The sequence below is a fragment of the Oryx dammah genome, unplaced genomic scaffold (genome assembly GCF_014754425.2).
Source record: "Oryx dammah isolate SB20612 unplaced genomic scaffold, SCBI_Odam_1.1 HiC_scaffold_22, whole genome shotgun sequence".
In the NCBI taxonomy this organism is placed as follows: Eukaryota; Metazoa; Chordata; class Mammalia; order Artiodactyla; family Bovidae; genus Oryx; species Oryx dammah.
In genome coordinates this window covers 37673550-37695534 of record NW_024070206.1, presented here as the reverse complement: position 1 = coordinate 37695534, position 21985 = coordinate 37673550, and the positions used below count along the sequence as shown (strand labels likewise).

Below are 21985 nucleotides of genomic sequence, written 5' to 3'. Positions count from 1 at the left end.
TGCTTGCGGGTAGTTGGGGAACAACTTGAATCCCCTATTTTACAGAATAAAACTCTGTCTTTAATATAGTGTAACTTGGTAGGCAAAAAATATCAGTAAAATGTTGGAATCTGTTGGAATCTCTTACACATCAGTAACAGCAATGCAAAACCAAAGGTAATTTATTAAACCGTAAACTCATAGCATGGATATTGTGTATGAGTCATTGATATTTATTTTAGTCAATAATGTTACCTTACGAATAAGCAAGTTACATGCTTTGGATTTATAAAGTTTTTTGATCAAATATGGCATATTCAGAAAAGAATGAAGCTTTCACAGTAGTTCACAAGGCTTTGTTAAAACCTGGTTTTGTGATATTCTTATAATCATCACCTTTTCTGTAATTTACATACGGTTTACACTTTTGGATATCTCTATTAAATAATTAATATAATCATATTGAGAGAACTGTTTAATTAGGACTTCATGAGAACAAAGGAATTTTACCAGAGTTGACTAGAGCATGTTTGAATCTGCTCCGTGCATTTTTCATAATATTCATTTAACCATTTCTATTTAAATTACTATTAAAATATATAGAAAAGGAGAGAATATTCAGTGAGTACATTTATAAACTTCCATTTCCTTCTGACTCATGATGTAGTGAGAACACATAGCCAAGTACGCAGGAAGTCGGAACTTTCAAGTTGCAAACTTTCAAAGATGTGAATGTGCCTTTGTCCAATCACGTAAATTAGTTCACATGTCTATTATACCCTGTCACGTGTGTGCATCCTCTACAAGTGGTTGTGCTTTTGTGTACTTTCCAATACTGCATAGAGTACCAGTAGTATACTAGCTTTATTTCAAGCCAGAGATGCCCAGAAACCTGTGTAAAAGCAATGGTGATGTAGCTGGTACTGCTAAGTGCCACGAGACCACATGGAATTGAAGCCTCAGAAAAAGGATGAAGAGAGACAAGAGGAAGAAGAAGCAACTGAAAAGCTGAAGAGATTCACGACACAGAAAATGGCAAGGGAATTTTTCTTTATTTGAGTAGGCACTGTTAGTTTTTAAAGCACAGGACCCAAATGCAGAATGGTACACAAAGGTTGAGACAGCCATTCCGAATACAGTCCAATGCTACTGTGTCATCTATAACGAGAAAAAAAGAGTGACTACCCAGACATCAGTGGATCATTTATTTTAGGAAGGTAGATAAAGCTGAATCCAGCAAGGAGCCAGAACCTGTGCCATCAGCGTCAGGCGTGAGTGAAGCTGCAGCTCGCCCTCTGTCTCCTGTCGCTGACAGTCCCTCAGCTCTACCATCTCCTGCCTCCTCCCTCTCCTCCAGTCAGTAACTCTCGCCTGTTCACTCCATGCCAGCCCCTGTGTGTTAGCTGTTGTACTGTACTACTGTATTCTCAAGGTATGTGTGCGTGCTAAGTTGCTTTAGTTGTCTCTGACTCTGTGATCCCACGGACTGTTAACTTGCCAGGTTCCGCTGTCCATGGGATTTCCCAGGCAAGAATACTGGAGTGGGTTGCCATTTCCTTCTCCAGGGGATCTTCATCACCCAGGGATCAAATCCACTTCTCTTATGCCTCCACTTTGGCAGGCGGTTTTCTTTCTTTTCTTCTAGCGCCACCCGGGAAGCCCACTTTTCAAGGTACTGTACTGTGAAATTAAAACATATTTTTTATTCTTTGTGTTTGTTTTATGTATTATTTATGTGAAAAGTATTATAAACCTATTACAGTACAGAGCTATATAGCTTGTTGTGTTAGTTGGGTACCTGGGCTAACTGTGTTGGACTTATAAACAAATTGAACTTATGAATGTGCTGATGGAATGAAACTCATTCATATATAAGGGACTTTATTTTCTTCTCCTTTTAAATTCTGTGATGCTGTTGTGTGTGTGTTCAAGACAAGTCTTGTTTCCTATTCATCTGCACTTCAAAAATGCTTTCTCAAGTATACTTTCATAGTTTTAGTCACCATCTGCAGTGATTTTGGAACCCAAGAAAATGAAGTCTGCCACTGTTTCCATTGTTTCCCCATCTATTTGCCATGAATTGATGGGACCAGGTTCCATGATCTTCGTTTTTTGAATGTTGAGTTTTTAGCTAACTTTTTCACTCTCATTTTCATCAAGAGGCTCTTTAGTTCCTCTTTGCTTTATGCCATAAGGGTGGTGTCATCTTTATATCTGAGGTTATTGATAACTTTTCCCGGCAACCTTGATTCCAGCTTGTGCTTCATTCAGCATGGCATTTCACATGATGTACTCGGCATATATGTTAAATAAGCATGGCGACAATATAGAGCCTTGACATACTCCTTTCCCAATTTGGAACCAATCTGTTGGTCCATGCCTGGTACTAACTATTGCTTGTTGACCTGCATATGAATTTCTCAGGAGGCAGATAAGGTGGTATGGTATTCCCATCTCTTGAAGAATTTTCCACAGTTTGTTGTGACCCACACAATCAAATGATTTAGCATAGTCAATGAAGCAGAAGTAGATGTTTTTCTGGAATTCTCCTGCTTTTTCTATGATCCAACGGATGTTGGCAATTTGAGGCTTTATGTGGTAAATGTATTATACCTGTGTTCAAAACATGGCTATCTTGATATTTCATTTATAACTCTGACACTTCCAGCCTGTTCAGGGGACAAGGGGATATGAAGGTCTTTTATTTGGATCTTTTGTTTTCACTGTTTTGGCAAGGTTGCATGTTTGCAAACATTATATAATAAACGGTTAAACATTTCATTTTTCCACTTAAATGTTTAATATCATGCTACTCATCCAGAACCCACTTACTTCAACTCTGTCAACCACTTCTGTCATTCTGTTCTCAAACTCCTCTTTCCTAATTAATCGAGGGTTTGAACATTCCTTTCTGTTTCTCCACCACCATCATCCAGGTTCTAATAACCAGTTTCTTATCTGGGCTTCTGAACTCCTTTTCTCATTTGTTCATTCTGCATAAAACCCCAGGTTACTCTCTTCTCTGCTCATTTTACTTATGTTACTCTCTTGTTCAAAATCCTGCTATATCATATGATTATATGTAAAGAAGTACTGTCACCTTTGAATGCCTCAGAGGGGCTCTGCCTGTTCTAGTACAGAGAGTCTGAACCTCAGCACTACTGATACTTGGACTAAATCGTCCTTTGTATGGAGGGCTGTCCTATGCATTGTCAGCCTCTACCCATCAGATACCAGTAGCATCCTCCATTTGAGGCCACCAAAAATGTCTCCATACATGCCCAAATGTCCTAGAAACAGTATTTTGCATCCACTTAACCTTCATATTTGGAGAAGGCAATGGCACCCCACTCCAGCACTCTTGCCTGGAAAATCCGATGGATGGGGGAGCCTGGTAGGCGAACAGTCGGACATGACTGAGCGACTTCACTTTCACTTTTCACTTTTCACTTTCATGCATTGGAGAAGGAAATGGCAACCCACTCCAGTGTTCTTGCCTGGAGAATCCCCGGGACGTGGGAGCCTGGTAGGCTGCCATCTATGGGGTCACAGAGTCAGACACGACTGAAGTGACTTAGCAGCAGCAGCAACCTTCATATTTGTTAAAATTGTGTTCTGCTTCAAGTAGCCAAACTCATGAATATCTGTGTCTGAAAGAAAGGGGCTTCCTTAGTCTGTGTGTGTATGTGTTTACTGGGGTCTGTAGGTGTGTAGTTTCTGGGGTTGGTACAGTGCCTCAGTAGTATGAGCACTCATACTTCTGAGATGTTCTTGGCCTTTCCCCTCCTGGTAACAATACAGCTGGTACAACCTCAGGTACCACAGCCTCTCTCACACAAAAGAACGGAGCTGGGGAAATGGAGAAGAAACATACTCATGAAACTTCCATTTATATCTCATTGATCAGAGTGGTGTCTCATATTCCACATTAATTCCAAGGGAACCTGGATCTGTAGCGGATTCAGGAAAAGAAGGAGAGCATTGGTTGAAAACAGATGTTGAACAAGTCAATCTACAGAGTCTAACGTACCCTAACTTCACATCTCCACCAGGTGAAATTTTCACTGTGTATTATTTGGGATACATAATTCTAGAAGTTAAAATGCCACAGTGCTTAGTAACTTAATGTAATAAATGTCTACTTCTTGCTCAGAACATCTGACATGCATAACCTTGATCAGTGAGCAACGTGCTGGAGGATTTTTCAGAGACCCAGGCTTCTTTAAGCTTTATGGACTTGCCATTCTCAGGGTCCTAGTCCCCCGCACTGGCTTCTCTTCCTCTGACCCCCGGTTGGAAGAAGAAAGGGAGAGTAAAGCCTTTTGCCTCACAGAGGTGTTATCCCAGCCTGGGGACTGACTTATACCACCTCCACTAACACTTTACCATCCAGAACGTAGATAAAATGGTAATATCTATTTGCAAGTAGCCAGTCTCTTCCACTTACCCTGAAGGAAATGTTTTTTTCCATGCCTACCTCTTTAACATGCTTTCGTATCTATCACTCATATCGTTCTCTTTTCAGAAGTGCCTTGCCTTTGTTTTCATTTCTCTGAAAATTGTAACTCTTCACTGTCTCCTAGTGAAGACATCTTTGACTATAAAACCTCAAAGCAGCTACTCTTACCTATAAAAACCAAGTGACTGGAAGACGGTGTTTGGGGTTCAGACAGAACTGAGTTTGAATCGTGGCACTCACTAGTTTTGTGAACATGCCCAAGTTTACTTCTATGAATCTTAGCTGTCTCATGTTTTGGGGCAATATTGAGTTAAATCAAACGAAGTAATGTCCTTAACACAGTATTTAACATGTAAGTACTTAAATAAGGTTTATTTTTGTAATTTTCTAGAGCAGTCACTGCTTGTGCTGCTCATTGGATACAGACCTCCTTGCACAGCACATTTTTCTCTTGAGCTTAATTCAGTTTCCCTAAGCAGCTAAAGCGCCCTGCAGGCAGCTCATGTGTCTTACTGGTGTTGCTGGAGGAGGTACTAAGGAAAGGGCTGGAAAGCCGATGTCTCTTTGTCACCTCTTCCCTGGGTGCAGACTGATAATCATCGGTGCAGTCTCCATGTGGAAAAAGCTTGAGATGCCCTTCATTAACTCAGAAGTTGGAAAGCTCTAACCTGATAATGTCTGCATTCTCATTGCATGCGAAGTCACTTCAGTTGTATCTAACTCTGCAATCTCATGGACTGTAATCTGCCAGCATCCTCTGTCCATGGGATTCTCCAGGCAAGAATACTGGAGTGTGTTGCCACTCCCTTCTCCAAGCGATCTGGAACCTGGGTCTCTTAAGTCTCCTACTTTGGCAGGTGGGTTCTTTACCATCAGCACCACCTGGGAAGCCATAATAAGCACGATTATTATCTGCTGATTAAAGTAAAAACCACAAAAGGACAGAGCTGTTAAACATCTATGTGTTTTATGGAAGTTTACGTTTTTTGAATCACAGCAGGTGTTCACTACCACGTTTCATTAGTCACAGTAACCCTCCTCTACCACAAGACTAGACCCTGTCATCACTACTACCTGCCTCTGTAGTCAATTCAGAGCTGTCATCACTTTAAAAATGTAAAGTCCTGCCTCGGCTTTAACCCTCTAGTGGCTTCTGTGACCCTCAAAATAAAATCCAAATGGGTTGCCTTGGCATGCAGAGTCACAGTGATCTCTCACCTCTCTGCTTTGATCCCCCACCAGCTGCCACTTACACACCGTGCTCAGCCACATTGCTTCTCTCCAGTTGTCTGACAGTGTTCATTTATTTTAAGTTAAAGTATAGTTGCAGTCAGACATACACACATACATAGTTGATGCACCATATTATGTTAGTTTCAAGTGTTTAACATAGTGATTCCATATTTTAATATATTACAAAATAATCAGCACACTATACGTATAGTGACCATCCGCCTCCCTAGAAAGTTATCACAGTATAGTTGACCATGTTCCTTATGCAGTAGATTATTGCGTACCTGTGACTTCCATATTTAGGTTTTTAGAAGAGACTGAACCCATTGGTATTTCTTGCTTTATCTATAGCATAGAAATGATCATTCTCAGAAAATGAAAGTTTTATCTTTATCCTCTTTTTAATGGTATTAATTACATAAATAAAAAATACTTTATGAGTTTGGGTTTTGCTTAAACAATTTGTCATTTTGCAAATAGTTAATTAGAAGCAATTAGTTTCCATGGTTTTGACATTCATAAATAAGTCTAAAGATGGGTTTTTGTTATCTTTCATGGGGAACTTTACACATTCCATCTATAAATATTTGCTGTTTTCTTTTTTTATGTTGCTTTATTTAAAATACAATAATCTGAAGCTTTTCTACAGTAAGATGTTATTAAATACTAAAAGAACCATTAACCATTATTACAGGATGATTTTTTATAAAACCTCAGAGCTGAAATTTATCTTTATAGATACTGTAAAAATTCCAAAATATCCTCTAGACTTCCCTTTTCTTAGTCTTACATATGGATTTATGAGTTTCAAGTTTTATTTGACATGTATTTTACTGTATTATTATACTGATACCTAATAAAGGAGTTTGTATTTTTATGTAATTTCAGTAATATTTTTTAAATAATTGAAGAAAAGTGGTATTATTATTACATTTCTTTAAATTTCTTCATTAAGTATTTATATATAATGAGGATATATTACATGAAGATGAATGAGAAAATAATTTATTAAAATTGAGTTTGTGAATGTTAATATGAAACTTTTATTTTACCAGAAAGTGACATATTTCTAAAACACTGCTCATTCATATATAGAGATCATATATGTAGGTGATCAGACAGATAATTAACTATAAAGAGAGGTAAAGCCTTTCTTATCTCCAGTGTCATATGATATTTGTAAATCAGTTATTTCATATGTAAACAAATCATAGGATTCCATATAAACTTTTTTGGGAAAGTTTGCATAAAACATGCCATTTTAAATTAATTTTTTTCTATATTTTGGTGTTATAATGAAAAAAGTGAATTGAGACTAGTCTGAATGACTTCATCCAAAGCTTTGATTTTCAATATGACATCTAAATACTGAACATTTCATAAGTATATATATAGACAAGGGCAGATAAATATATTTACACACATTTATATACACGTGTACATATATATGAATACAATTTTTAGTGAGTTACTGCCGAGGCTCTTTGTGTTGCTTTACTGCTAGTATGATAAGGATACCTCTGTCATACTTTTCATATAATTCTCTCTTTAATAAAATTAGTTCATTGATTTTATTTTTGCTGGCCTTCCTTGCTATGCACGGACTTTCTCTAGTTGTGGCAAGCTGATGCTTCTCTCTATTTGCAGTGCACAGGCTTCTCATTGTGGTGGCTTCTCGTTGCGGACCATGGATCTTAAGTGTGCAGGCTTCGGAAGTTGTGATGCGCGGGTTTAGTTGCCCCTCAGCACGTGGGATCTTCCCAGACCAAGGATCTAACCGGTGTCCCTTGCATTGCAAGGTGACTTCTTAATCTCTGGACTACCAGTTCTTAACCTCATATAATTCTCTTATCATGTGTAAAATAAACCCCCGAATCCTCCATTGCAGAGCAAACCTCGATGCTGTTTGTAGTTTGCAAAACAAATAAGGATTTTTTTTCTCATGCAGATGAAGATAAATATTTATAAGCAGTTGACACCCAAAGAACTAAATAATTGATCTTCAGCAACTGAGTGCCTCCAGGAAGTGTATAATGTTAGCATAGCATAACACACATACATCTAGGCTTCATAATAGTGTATGGTTGATATACACCTTGATACCTTTATAGTTTTTACATAAATGTTCCCATTGAACTGAAGTGAGAAGAAGCTAGGTATTATTATTTTCATGTAGATATGGGACTTCAAATACTTTGAGATTAAGTATTTGTCCAAGAAAGCAAATAGCTAAAGAATAAATTCTAAGTGTACACCTTGTCCACCTTTCATTACTCTGTTGATTTACAGAGCTCTTGGCATGTAGCCTTCTGTAAGTGAACGAGCCTTGGAGCGAAATACTCTGGACATGACTTCCACTAATTACCCATGTCATGGTGACTCCCAGACTTTGCACCTTCTATTTGGCCAGTAGCTACATCTATGATGACAACATTCTTAATTTAGCTTATGTATAAACAGGGATGCAAAAACTAAATCCACCTGATTTGCTATGGAAATTGGTTGTCTAAAGTAGAAACCACATATCCATTGAGAAGGAAGTCTAGTAAATTAGTTGATGCCTGGAAATAATTGCTTTTCCAGATGGGCTTATAATGGATTTATGAAGTATAAATAGACATAAAGAAAAGTTATCTAGTCAAAAGGTGGAAAGATTTTGAATCTTTGTATACTTAGAACAAGCATCAGTGCAGATAGATGAGGTTCTCTTCAGGAAATAGAGTTAATACTAGGAATTTATAATGATATGAATTATACACATGCTAAAAATAAAGTCTACCTTAATATTAATATTAATCCACTTAGGGGTAGTTTTTTTAATGTAATTCCTTATAAAAATTGTTTTACCTAAGATTGTATTAAATGAAAACACTAAAGTTGTAGAAACTTGATATATTATTTGTTTTTTTTAAAAAGTGCTTGTACATGATAATAACACTGCAGAATGAGATGCTCAGTGAATGTTCTTACGTGAACTGAATGAGTGCAAAATTTTTTAATAACTCTGTCTTCAAGTTTATTGAGGGTGGATTATTTTTAGAAAAGTCAGATAACACTGAAGTAAAAACACAGAATAAAATTTTACTGGACTTTAAATTTTACAATTGAATTAAGCAATATGTCTTATTTCCAAAGTGTGGTTTTATTCAATGACCACCCCCAGCCCTGATCCTGTAAGCCACACATATATTATTTTGCTGTCCCTAATAATGTCCTTCTTGCTCTATCACTAAATTCACTACTGACCATCCTCACCTCCCAACCAAGGGCTTATTCCTCAGGCTAAGATAGCAACTCTAGTTATTCTCACTCTGAAGAGAGAATATGAGAAATCTAGGTGGTTCCTTTTCTGTGCTTCTGCCATCTCATAGTGTCATATGGTCAGGAAGTGGCCCTGAAATCAGGATAGACATTTTCCACCTCTGAATTTACTAAGGAGGTCAGCATTAGTCCTGGTCAGATGCTTTGCTAGTCTGATAGCAGTTTTCCAAAATATATGGGGGAGAAAGAGAACTTGTATTTTTATAGTATTAAGCTGAGTTACTTTTGTCCCATACCATAGGAGGGCTTCCCCTGTGGCTTAGCTGGTAAAGAATCCTCTTGCAATACAAGAGACCTGGGTTTGATTCCTGGGTTGGGAAGATTCCCTGAAAGAAGGGAAAGTCTTCCAGTATTCTGGCCTGGAGAATTCCATGGACTAGGGATTGCAAAGAGTCAGGCATGACTGAGCAACTTTCACGTTTCACTTTCTTGGGAGGTGGGGGAGGCCATTGGTTCAATTTTCTGGCCTCAGTTCTTTTAGTTTAAGCTCCACACAGTCATCCTCTCTCTGCCTGCTCATAGGCCCATAGAGGCTGCGGTGGACTCTGCCCTAAATCTGTTCTCTGTCAGCCAGCGGTCAGATTTTCCCCTTCCTCATGGTGAACTTTCTGAATATGTGTGGGTCTTATTTGTTAGATTTTTTTTTTTGGATCATTTTACAGACCGATAAGGTCTTTCAAACTTTATTTTCAATTTTTCTATAAAATAAGCAACTGAAATCAGTTGCATTTGGTCAGAAGTCTACCTCTTCACAGTAGTCAGTGTCTATTACTGGAAGAGGAGTGTTGAAAAGCTAGTTTAGTTCAGTTCAGTTCAGTTCAGTCGCTCAGTCGTGTCCGACTCTTTGTGACCCCATGAATTGCGGTACGCCAGGCCTCCCAGTAGGGCAAATCAAATCCAGTCTATAATACAGGGCAAATGTTATGATCAGCGCCCTACTCCTCCCAAGCTAGATGACATCTTCAGATACAGTCAGAACTAGACATGATTCAAAAAGTGAATTATGCAAAGTTCAAAACAGGCTCATTTGGTAGCACTGGTGTGATTGCCCAATCAATCAAAGATATGTGCTTCCAAAAAGATAATCATAAATCTGAAAGATGAAAGATATCGCATTAAAGAAATAGGCTAGGTCATGCACAGAGTGTTGTCATTTTGTGATTTCTTTTTTAAATTGTATATGTCTGTATGTAATTCTGTACAATTCTAGGATGAAAATTACTTCTGTATCAGCAAAATGGCATAGTTTTTTTAAAAAAACATGTACTGTGAGATCACATATACTTTTATTAATATAATAATTTTTAAAAATTGAAGTATAGCTAATTTACAATGTTGTGTTACTTTTAGGTGTAGAGCAAAGTGATTCAGTTATAGATACATACACATATATATGCATGTGTGTGTATATATATATATATATTCTTTTTCAGATTCTTTTCCCATATAAGTTATTACAAGATAATTAATATAGTTCCCTGTGCTATACAGTAAGTTCTTGTCATTTATTTTATAATATATATAGTACTGTGTGTCTGTTAATCCCAAACTCCTAATTCATCACTTCCCAGTTCCCCTTCAGTTCAGTTCAGTTCAGTTCAGTCGCTCAGTCGTGTCCGACTCTTTGAGACCCCATGAATCGCAGCACGCCACGCCTCCCTGTTCATCACCATCTCCCGGAGTTCACTCAGACTCACGTCCATTGAGTCCGTGATGCCATCCAGCCATCTCAGTAACTGTTAATTTTCCTTGTCCATGAGACTGTTTTACTTTGTAAATAAGTTCATTTGTATCATTTTTTCAGATTCCATATATTAACTGATTATCATATATTTGTCTTCTCTGACTTACTTCACTTTGTATGATAATCTCTAAGTCTATCCATTTTCTGCAAACGGCATTATCTCATTCTTTTTATGGCTGAGTAGTATTCCTTTGTGTGTGTATGTGTATATATATGTCTGTGTGTGTGTCTGTGTATATCATGTCTTCTTTATCCGGTCATCTGTTGATGTGCACTTAGGTTGCTTCCATGCCTTGGGCATTGTAAAAAGCCTTTCTGTAAACATTGGGATGAATGCATCTTTTTGAATTGGAGTTTTCTCTGGATATACACCCAGGTGTGGGATTGCAGAATCATATGGTAGTTCTATTTTTAGTTTTTTGAGGAACATCCATTCTGTTCTCCACAGCGGCTGCACCGATTTACATTCCCACCAACAGGGCAGAAAGATCTCTCCTCTTCTACACCCTCTCCAACATTTATTATTTGTAAACTTTTAATGATGGCCATTCAGACAGGTATGAGGTAATATACCATTGTAGTTTTAATTTGTATTTCTCTAATAATCAGTAATGCTGAACATCTTTTCATGTCTATCTTTTCACATTGGTCATCTGTATGTCTTCCTTAGAGAAGTGTCTATTTAGGTTTTCTGCCCATTTTTTAATTGGGCCTTTTTTTGTATTGAATTGTATGAGACCGTTCATATATTTTGGAGATTAATCCCTTGCAACTAAACCGGTTGCAATTAATTCGACTCTTTACAACCCCATGGACTGTAGCCCATCAGGCTCCTCTGTCCATGAGATTCTCCAGGCAGGAATACTGGAGTGGGTTGCCATTTCCTACTCCAGGGATTAAGCTGTATGAGCCGTTCATATATTTTAGAGATTAATCCCTTGTCAGTAGAATTGTTTGCAAGTGTTTTCTCTCAGTTTGTAGGCTGTCTTTTCATTTTGTTTATGGTTTCCTTTGCTGTGCAAAAGCTTTTAAGTTTAATTAGGTCCCATTTGTTTATTTTTGTTTTTATTTCCATTACTCTAGGAGACAGAACAAAAAACATATTGCTATGATTTACGTCAAAGAACGTTCTGTCTATGTTTTCCCCTAGGAGTTTTATGGTAACCAGTCTTACCTTTAGATCTTTAATCCATTTTGAGCTTATTTTTGTATATGGTGTTAGAAAATATTCTAATATCATTCTTTTGCAAGTAGCTATTCAGTTTTCCAAGAACCTCTTATTGAAGAAATTGTATTTTCTCTATTGTATATTTTTGCGTCTTTTATCGTAAATCAATTGAGCCTAAGTGTGTGGGTTTGTTTCTGGGCTTTTATCCTATGAAATGACAATTCAATTTGGGGTCTTATGAAATTCTGGATTTGAAATCTAGAAATTATCCACTGCAGAAGCACATAATATCTTTTATTCATTTTTGAAAATTAGCACATGTTCTTTGGCTTGGCAGCAAGAAGATTTCATTGATCTGACCCATGCTAGTATTTTCTCTCTTCCAATGAAAGAGAAACAGGAGCAAAACCTCAGTGTTTCACATCTCACATGTATACTATATTAAAAGCAAGTTTTCTCCCCTGAACATTAGTATGGAATCTATAGAATCTGAGACTTATTAGCTGTTTAATAAATACATGAAGAAGGGAAGAATGGAAAAGGAAGGGAAGCAGGGAAGAAAGAGTGAGGGAGGTGTATAGATAGGATGTGTTGGTTGTGTCTAATATTCAAAAACATAAATCTTGTTTAAAGTCAGTGGCCATTTTCTTAAAATCCAACTATGAAAATGTAACCCTTATATGTGGAAGAGTAAATCACATTTCAGTAGCTAGTAGTAATATTTTGTAGCTGCCATTAATATATCTCAATTGCATTAACGTTTTCTGATCATTATTAGAAAATTTCTCAAAACATTGAGATAATAAATCTTGCAGTTTTGTAATCACTGTTTTAAAAACACCCAATTGTCAATAGGCACATGCTGAAACTGGCCTGAGATCTAAGCAGATGTTGGACATAATCTCTTAGAAAAGCTTTTTTCATTTATCCTAACATGGACTATGAACTTTTATAAAATGTACAAAAGGCACTCTCTAAGTGTATTAGGAATATTTTCCTAAAACCAAAAATTTATGTAAAACATGGAAAAAATAAAAAAGTAAAGTTACATGTTCCTAAAAGACTATTCCTAGAGATCTAAAATTATTATAAAATCCCTAATTCTAACATTTTTTCAATACAAATGTCTATTCATGAGTTTCTAGCATTTTGTAAATGTTCTTTAATTTTTTTTTCTTCTTTTGCAAGTACATGAAGAACTGGTTGATTTATGTCTAACAAACTTCTAAGAGAGGCAAAATCATCACCATTTCAGCACATTTAATGGTTTTCATCTTCATCCACATCACATGAAGTACTCTCTTTTTTAGAAATGTATCTCAGAATTTTGAAGCTGTTCTATATCTACTTATTTTTAATTCAAGTAGCATTAGTCACTCCTGATCATTATAAAAGATCTTGAAACTTTGAGAGACTTAAGGATGTAGACTTTTAATCACTGGGTTTTTTTAAGTTTTTTTTTTTAATATCTTTAGAGTCTTTTTATTAAGACATTAATGTCTTTTAAAGACCATTTTTAAAGTCTTTATTGAATTTTGTTACAATATTGCTTCTGTTTTGTGTTTTGATTTTCAAAACCACACCCCCTGCATTGAAAGGCAAAATCTTAACCCCTGGACCACCAGGAAGTTCCTAATCACTGTTTTCTCAAATTGTCATTCATAAACAGGCATATGTTGAAACATACTATATATAGAAGACCCTATGAAATATGACTAGGATTAAGGATCCACAGACTTAGAGAGGCATCTGCAGAGCTCACATAAGTAGTCTGGGCCCGTTGTTAATAAACTCTCCAATCACTGAAATATTTAAAATTTGTAAAATAATAACAGATAACAAATAAACAAGACCTGTTCATTGTGGAAATTGGTTTAAAAAGATTTTCCATTAATAACAGAGTTAAAGCATATATCACAACAAGCTCTAAGAAACAAGCATATTCACATTAGTCAGGAGAGTTACTTCCTTTCTACATAACCTAGAGGGCACAGTGTTAGGGGTAATATTTACGTATTTTCTCTTAAACCTAGCTTCATTCCTCAATTCAAACTAGAATCGGAAGAAATATATAAATTTCTTTAAAAATTCTATTAAAAGGTTAATAGTTTTCCATATACTCAATTCTATCATGACATACAAATTCATTGTATCAAAACTTAAAATATTTTTCTGCCTATTAACCAATTTGCACAGATATTTTCACTGACATTTCAGCAATCTGCATGAAATCATATCTAGGCTTTCTCTGAATGCCCGATAATAGCAAAACTCCTTTCTTTTCAGTGCTTTTGAGATTTATTCATGTAACTCCCATTAGAGTTAATTGGAGTTACTAACATAAATTCCACTTGCTCCAAATGGAGAGTAGGTTTCTTTAATGTTGTTCTTATTTTTTAATAAGGTTAGACTTAAAATAGAATCTTGTATACAATTGTCTCTTTTGCTTTGGGAAATTAAAATGCCTTTAACAACTTTTAGGGTTAGGGAATTGAAGTCTGTTGCAAACTTTTTTTCTTATTTTAATTCTGTTGCATTACTACATCATCATTACAAATTACAATTGGTAATGAAAGAAATAGGACAGTAAACTATAACAGCGTTTTTTTTTTCAGTAGGCCTCCACTGTTTACATAGTACTTGTGGTTTTATTTGTGGAATTACTCTGTTAATGGTATATTATTAACACTATTTAGAAAAATTGTGTTTGCTGTTCTTAACAACAAAGAGAAAGAGATACTATGTATTGAGAAGAAAATATAGTTTTCAAAATGAAAGAAAAGCTCACATTTTTTTCATTAATGTTTTAAATAATTAAATTACTTACTTTTTGTTATCTTTAATTTTGATGATAAATTATAATCATTTTAACATTGGATAATTGTATATGTGCAGATAATCTTGAATTGTTTCAAATGTTTGAAACCAATCATTTTTTAAGAAATAGATGCTTTTCAGTTTTAAAAGTACTAATTAATAATAACCAATGAACTTGCTTTCAATTGTGCATCCACTGCCCAATATTATAGGAAGACATTTGTCAAACACATTCTTGAAAAACTGAGTGTAATTTAGACGTTTGAAATAGGATGTATAGCAAATTAATTTCCCCTTAATTTTTTTTTATTTTTAGTTTTAGAGATGTTTCCACAGAAAACAATTTATAACAGAATAACTTAATAAAAATCTTACCTGATTTACTCATCTATAACCACTGCCAACATTTTCATTTACCCATCTGAGACAATTTACACACAGTGTAGATGAGATCCAGGCAGTTAAAACAATCTTTCAGAATGTGAAAACACACACAGATCCAAAAAGGAGATAAATAGCCCAGTTAACATAAATAGCACACACAAAAAAAGCAAATTGAGTTTTGGCTCTTGTGGCAGCCTGAACAAAAGAGAAAAAGTGAAGAATTTGTATTACTTTCTTTTGCTCAATAAAAGAACAAAATATATCTAGAAATACAGAGAGAAAAAGTAATATTTTTAAAAGTCCTAACTTGAGCCGTGCACTATGTTCAGTAGTTTGTTATGTCTAAATCACTCAATCCAATATGGTTTTAAGTTATATTCTTATTTACCCTTAGAGAAACTGAAACTCAGTGAAGTAATTTCTCCAAGTCTAGATAACTAGTATACGTTTTTAAAACTATCATCCAATGCAAAAAATATATTCTAAATGTTTAAATTCCATAAGGTAGATATCATGAGGGTGAATTTTTTACATATTATGTAAGGTAAAGAACCATGCCTTTAATTATTGATTGGAATTTATTATATTTATAATTCTAAGATATATACATTAGTCTGAAGATTTCCCTGGTGGCTCAGACGGTAAAGAATCCGCCTGCAATGCGGGAGCCCTGAGTTCAATCCCTGGGTTGGGAAGATCCCCTGGAAGTTGTCCCGGCAACCCACTCCAGTATTTTTGTCTGGAGAATCCCCATGGACAGAGAAGCCTGGCAGGCTACAGTCCATGTGGTCGCAAAGAGTCAGACACAACTGAGCGACTAAGCACATATATATTAATCAATATGATAGTCAAGGATATGCTTCTAATAAAGTTTTTCCGTGAAGAAATAATACTCCCACTTTAATTTTGAAATTTCTTTCATTACTCTGAATTTTGTAACTTTTCTTGCGACATGGATTTTTCCCCATTGTTTCTTTTGATGACTTCAGAATAAATAAGTCTTCAAATATTTTTAAAGAGAACATCTTTCTAGCTAGTGAAGTTATATTTCAAGAAATTGTGTTAATATAATGTAACTGTCCTGCATTAATAGAAGACTGATTTAATGTAGGAACAAAGTTGTAAGGACCTACAGTAATCAATAGTCTAAATGACCTTTACAACTTTCTCTTGAATTTTTTTGGATAGAAAATTCATCATCATGACTTAATTCATTCTATAAAACATCAATGGAATAATTTGGAAATATGGCTCCCATTAGCTTAGAGCTTCATACTCAACTCCTCACATAATAGACAGATTTTAATTCTGTCTATCAAAAGATATAGCATGCTGAAGTGGAAATAAAAGAACTTGCCCTCCTGCCTGCACATGCCTCATCCCAACTAAATCACTGTTGAATAAATATTTAAATAAATTTAGCTTCAAATTTGCTGGTAGCCAGTACAAGGAAAAATTTTGATGAATTATATAATTCCTTTTCATCCAGTGAAATGAAGCACATGATTAATTTAGAAAACTGATTGAAAGGGAACAAAGCAATAACCTGCTTAAAGCACTCAAGTTAATATATTTTTTACAGGTATAATTTTTTTAAGTGATCCTTCTAAAATATTTGCATTAATCTCCATGATGGTCATTAATTAACACACTTGTTTTTATTAGTCTTAATTTCTTTTCGTTTGTACAGTGTAGTGGGTATAAACATGAACTTTGTCAGCAGATACTCCTATTTTTTTTAATCTGAGAATTTAATCCTGAGAGTTTGACCTCCAAGCCTCAGTTTCCTCATCTGTAAAATGGTTATAATACTACTACATATTCATGGATTTTGTGAGGATTAAATGAAACCATATTTATAATGATTTAACACAGTGCCTAGCACATAGTAAGGTCGTAGTAAAATGGCAATTTTTTGTGTTTCCTTATAACAAACACCTGAAAAGCTTCATTTTTGTAATATTCTAAGAAAACTAAAATATTATAATGGTTAAATTATATATATTTCAAAAATTAAAGTCTATTATATTTTACAGAGATTTCTAATTTATTTAATTTCATAAACCTCACCAAGATTATCTTTTTTCTTTTAATCCACCAATTCTCATTCTTAAACAATAACACACATTTCAGTTTACAACTATCTCAACATTAATTCTAAAAAGAAATTTAACTATACTATAGAGTTAAATATGACATTGCTAACAGAATATTAAATGTGAAAGCATTTTCTGTGTTATAAAGTCTATATTTAATCCAGAAATGAAATTTTTCATGTACTTGCAAATACCTAAATTGTTGAAAAAGGACTTTGCTCTGAATTTTATATTCTGATTTACATTGTAAAATTATTTATATGATAATGTTTCCTGTGAAAGTAATCTCTCATGCAATGTGAGGAATGAAATATTGAGCAGAAATTGGCTAAAACTTCTGAAATTCAGGAAGACTAAATTTATTATTGCAATTCAATTTTGGTGTCATCTGTTAAAATCATAGCAGCTACCCATAAGAAAAGTGCATTAAGTAGATCACACAATGGTATATTTACAGAAAATCAACATATTAGTCTATAGGCAAAATTGATGAAATAAAATCTCAGTTCTTCACTCTTTTATGCTGGAACGTTATTATATGGAATTTTTCTAATGAGACCATATCCAAGTTGCAACATTAACAGATGGGATCCTGTTGGGGTTCCACGTTTTTAGTTATTTAGGACTTTAGTAAACAGTGATTTTATCCAGTATGTGATTGGAACAGATGTGATCTTATCAGGGTTCCACTTTTTTTCAAGGGCATAAAATTGCCATGATTTGCTGTACAGTGTTGGAGTTTACTTTTTGTGGTTTTAGAACCAGAGTCCTTTTTAGCCAGAATTTGCCCTTGGGTTCTAAAACATCATAATAGGGAGTTAATGTTTTATTCTCTATTAATCCCATTAAATCCTTTTAATATTAGAGCATGTGTTGCTTTATAGCATTAACTAGTGTCTTGCACTCAACAGTATTTTCACAGTTTATGACACTGCTTAGGGCATTAACAAACAGCTGTTTGAATTAAATGAGCAGTTAAGGACCCTGTTCATTAGCTCAAAAGTTTCATGTATTTTTAATTCCTTAAATCTAATGGTATCATCACCCTCCAAGAAATCTATCTTTGATTATAATTTGCTCTGGCCACTATTGGTTATGGGGGAAAGTATTATTGTCTTTGAATATGAGTCATAGCAGGGTTGGGTATCTCTAATGAATCTTAACTATCTCATAACAGTTTTCATTCTTATGGGATATAAAACTTTAAAAGTTGTTTACGGCAGTTGTGTTAAGATTTTCTCCAATTTTGGTTACTGATGACTTCATTTAGCTAATGTAAAGAGGCAGTTGGAACAGAATTATTTGCATTTGAAATGGTGCAATCAGAGGTTTGTGCCTGAGTCATTTACAAAAAAAAGAAGATTGTATTTGGACAGTGACAGATTATGTGATGCAGTCCATGGTGCAGAGCAAAACGTTAGTCACTGATTTTCTTCCATGTAGAGAGATTGTGGTTTCCAAGGCTCCACTCAAGACTTTAACCTTCTTTGCGATTGCAGTCATGGACATCTTGAGTCAATAGTTTGAAGTGAAGTAATTAAATAAGAGGGCAATGTAACATTGTCATGTCTAATATTCTAAATAAGCTGCATGAGACTGGGATTCTTGATTCATTTCTACACCTTGGTGCTCTAATGACACCAAGCCTAGTTCAGGGCCTTAGCAGGAGCTCAGTATTTCGGGAAGAATTGTTGGATGTTTCATTAAGACATTTTTACCTATTGGGTAAAACTTCTCTAGGTTTCCCACAGATCGTCATATAAATTGACCTTCAACTCCTAAAATTTTCTCTATGTGGTATGTGGATCTTTGATAAATGATTTTAGCTCACAGATGTTTACTAATTAATTAGGTTTATAAAAATTATAAGTGGGACATATAATTTTAGTATTTTAATAATCCTCTTTATTTTTTGCTCACTTCCAATGCCAAGGGTCAACATTTTCTAAGTGTGGAGGAGATGCTATTTGTGTAAGAATGAAAGGAATGGGGTAAATGAATAAGAGTGGCTTATTAAGAGAAATAGAAGGCTTTCTTTTCCTATTTAATCACCAGAACCTGAATCCACATTCCTCTCATGTTGAGTGTGGGACAGACTTAACAAGGAGTCAGATTCCAGGCTCATTTTTTCTTCATTCCCCTGTATTGACTTGGAATTCAGACTTGCCCTATGTTCGTCAATGTTGGAGCCTGTAGGGCACCTTTTAGAAATGCCCTGTGGCTCCCCGGCTTTGCCTCAGGGTGTCTCTCTGGGCCTCAGTCCCTCTCCTCCCAATCCTCCATCCAGAACCCATGACTGAGGGTGGTTCAGACAACATTCAAAACAGACAGGGTAGTTTAGGTGTCGTCCACAACCTTGACTACTCAATTTATAAACTGAATCAGAGATTTCACTTTTCTCCCTACTGTCAAAAAATGCAAAATAATCAGTTAAAAATATCAAGTATTGTGAAGATTCGGCCCTTAAGAATAAAAAAATCTAGAAATGCTTCTGAACTATAGCAGACAATGTAATTGTACTAAACCAGAATCTCTCACACTGCTTAGATAGGCGGCCATCTATAAAGTCAGTATGAGAGGAATGCCCGGTATTATTTAAGAAGTTCACAGAGAACCCTATCATTTTAGATAAATGAATGCCAGAAGCATGATTTTTTATATAACTGAAAAGGAAGATTTCCATGTGTAGAGGTAAAGAAGTTTAAAATAAAAACAGCTTTACTATATACATATATCAAATGTATTATACATTTATAAATATATTAGTATACATTAGATATGTATTTCATATATTATAGTAGGTATTTTACATGCATATATCTTACATGTGGGTATGCATGTGTGTGTGCTAAGCTGCTTCAGTTATGTCCGACTGTTTGCAACCCTATGGACTGTAGCCTTCGAGGCTTCCCTGTCCATGGGATTCTCCAGGCAAGAATACTGGAGTGGGTCGCCAAACCCTCCTTCAGAGGATCTTCCTGATCCAGGGGTTGAACCTGCATCTCTTCCGTCTGCTGCATTGGCAGATGGGTTCTTTACCACTAGCGCCACCTGGGAAGCCTATGTCTCTGTATATGTGTGTGATAAACAATGCCTGGAAGGAGAGTTTGTTAGTCAGTTTTCTAGCCTGTCATCACCTCTGGGGCTCCATCTATCTCTCCAGCCATCACCCAAGCCAAGCCACCATTATTGTTTGCTTGAACGGGTGCATTAACCCCCTGATTGATTGCTGTGGTCATGCTTGTTCCCTGTTGACCTGGAGCTGTTTCTTATAAAGTAGTCTGCATGAACTTAAGCCAAAAAATAAAATTCCTATCTCATCTTTCAGTGCTAAACTTATTTCATTGGCTTTCCTGGGCTTTTAGTAGCATTCTAATAGAATTTTAATCTAAAATTCTTAATGTGGCCTATCTGATCCAGCCACTTTCCACCTTCCTATCCATATTGTAAGCCAGTATCCATCTAGTTCAGTGGAATCCAGGCATGTTCAGCTTCTTTCAGCTCCTCAGTTGTGTCGTAGCATTTATGCTGGCTCGCTTCTCCCTTTCCTGGGGACCTCCTCATGACCTCAGCTCTCTGCTTTAATGTCAGGTGCTCAGAGAAGCCATCCCAGACTTTTGGCCTAAAGCAGGTGCCTATTTTCAGGTTTCTCTTTGAACCTTTCCCCCATAATGTTCATTGTAATACTGACCATACAATTATTTGGGTAATTTATTCCATCTCCCACACACCTTCCCCCCAACCAGAGGTAAGATGCCTTTTCTTCACCACTGCAGAAGCAGCACCTAGCAGCCAGAGGCACTCAATAAATAGTTTCAAATAAATGGATGGACTCTGAAGTTTTAACTTAAGGACATAAAATGACATTTTTAAGGAAAGATTTTTACCACATAATTTTTTGATAAACAATCAGGCATATGTGGGGTAATTTAAGTATTTGTTAATAAGGTTATAGCCAGAATTCTATTATTATTGTTGAGCTATCCTTTAAAACCCAGTAAGTAATAATGATTGTACAGTCCTCTGCTAGAAATCTAGTATTCATTAAAAAAATTTTCTTGATGGGTGCTACCTATGGTTTTATCATTTAAGTATCCCTTGTATGTTGTAACACTTATCAGTTTTGTTCTGGTCTAAAATGCTTTATATTATTGCAAGATCTAGGTCAAAATGAGAGATTGCCATGGTTCTGTAGTTTAAAAATACAGGGTGAAAAATTGAGGCTTCCCAGCTTGCAAGCGTAAATTGGAAAACAGATGTCCATCCATGTGCTACACATTGCCAAGAGCAGGAAAAAAAATCCTGGTGGGCATACACACCAAGGAAACCAGAATTGAAAGACACACATGTACCCCAATGTTCATTGCAGCACCTTTTACAATAGCTAGGACATGGAAGCAACCTAGATGTTCATCAGCAGATGAATGGATAAGGAAGTTGTGGTACATATATACAATGGAATATTACTCAGCTATAAAAAGGAATGCATTTGTGTCAATTCTAGTGAGGTAGATGAAACATGAGCCTATTATACAGAGTGAAGCAAGTCAGAAAGAGAAACACCAATATAGTATATTAATGCATATATATGGAATTTAGAAAGACTGTAACAATGACCCTATATACCAGACAGCAAAAGAGACAAAGATATGAAGAACGGACTATGTGGGAGAAGGCGAGGGGGGGATGATTTGAGACAACAGCATTGAAACATGTATATTACCATATGCAAAACAGATGACCAGGGCAAGTTCGATGCATGAAGAAGGGCACTCAAAGCTGAT

General features: G+C 35.6%; 1 protein-coding gene across 1 annotated transcript in view; it reads left to right on the top strand.

Moving 5' to 3' along the window:
• CCDC178 (coiled-coil domain containing 178) overlaps window positions 1–21985 on the top strand; it is a 360651-nt gene that overhangs the window by 162249 nt on the left and 176417 nt on the right. The window lies entirely within an intron of this gene.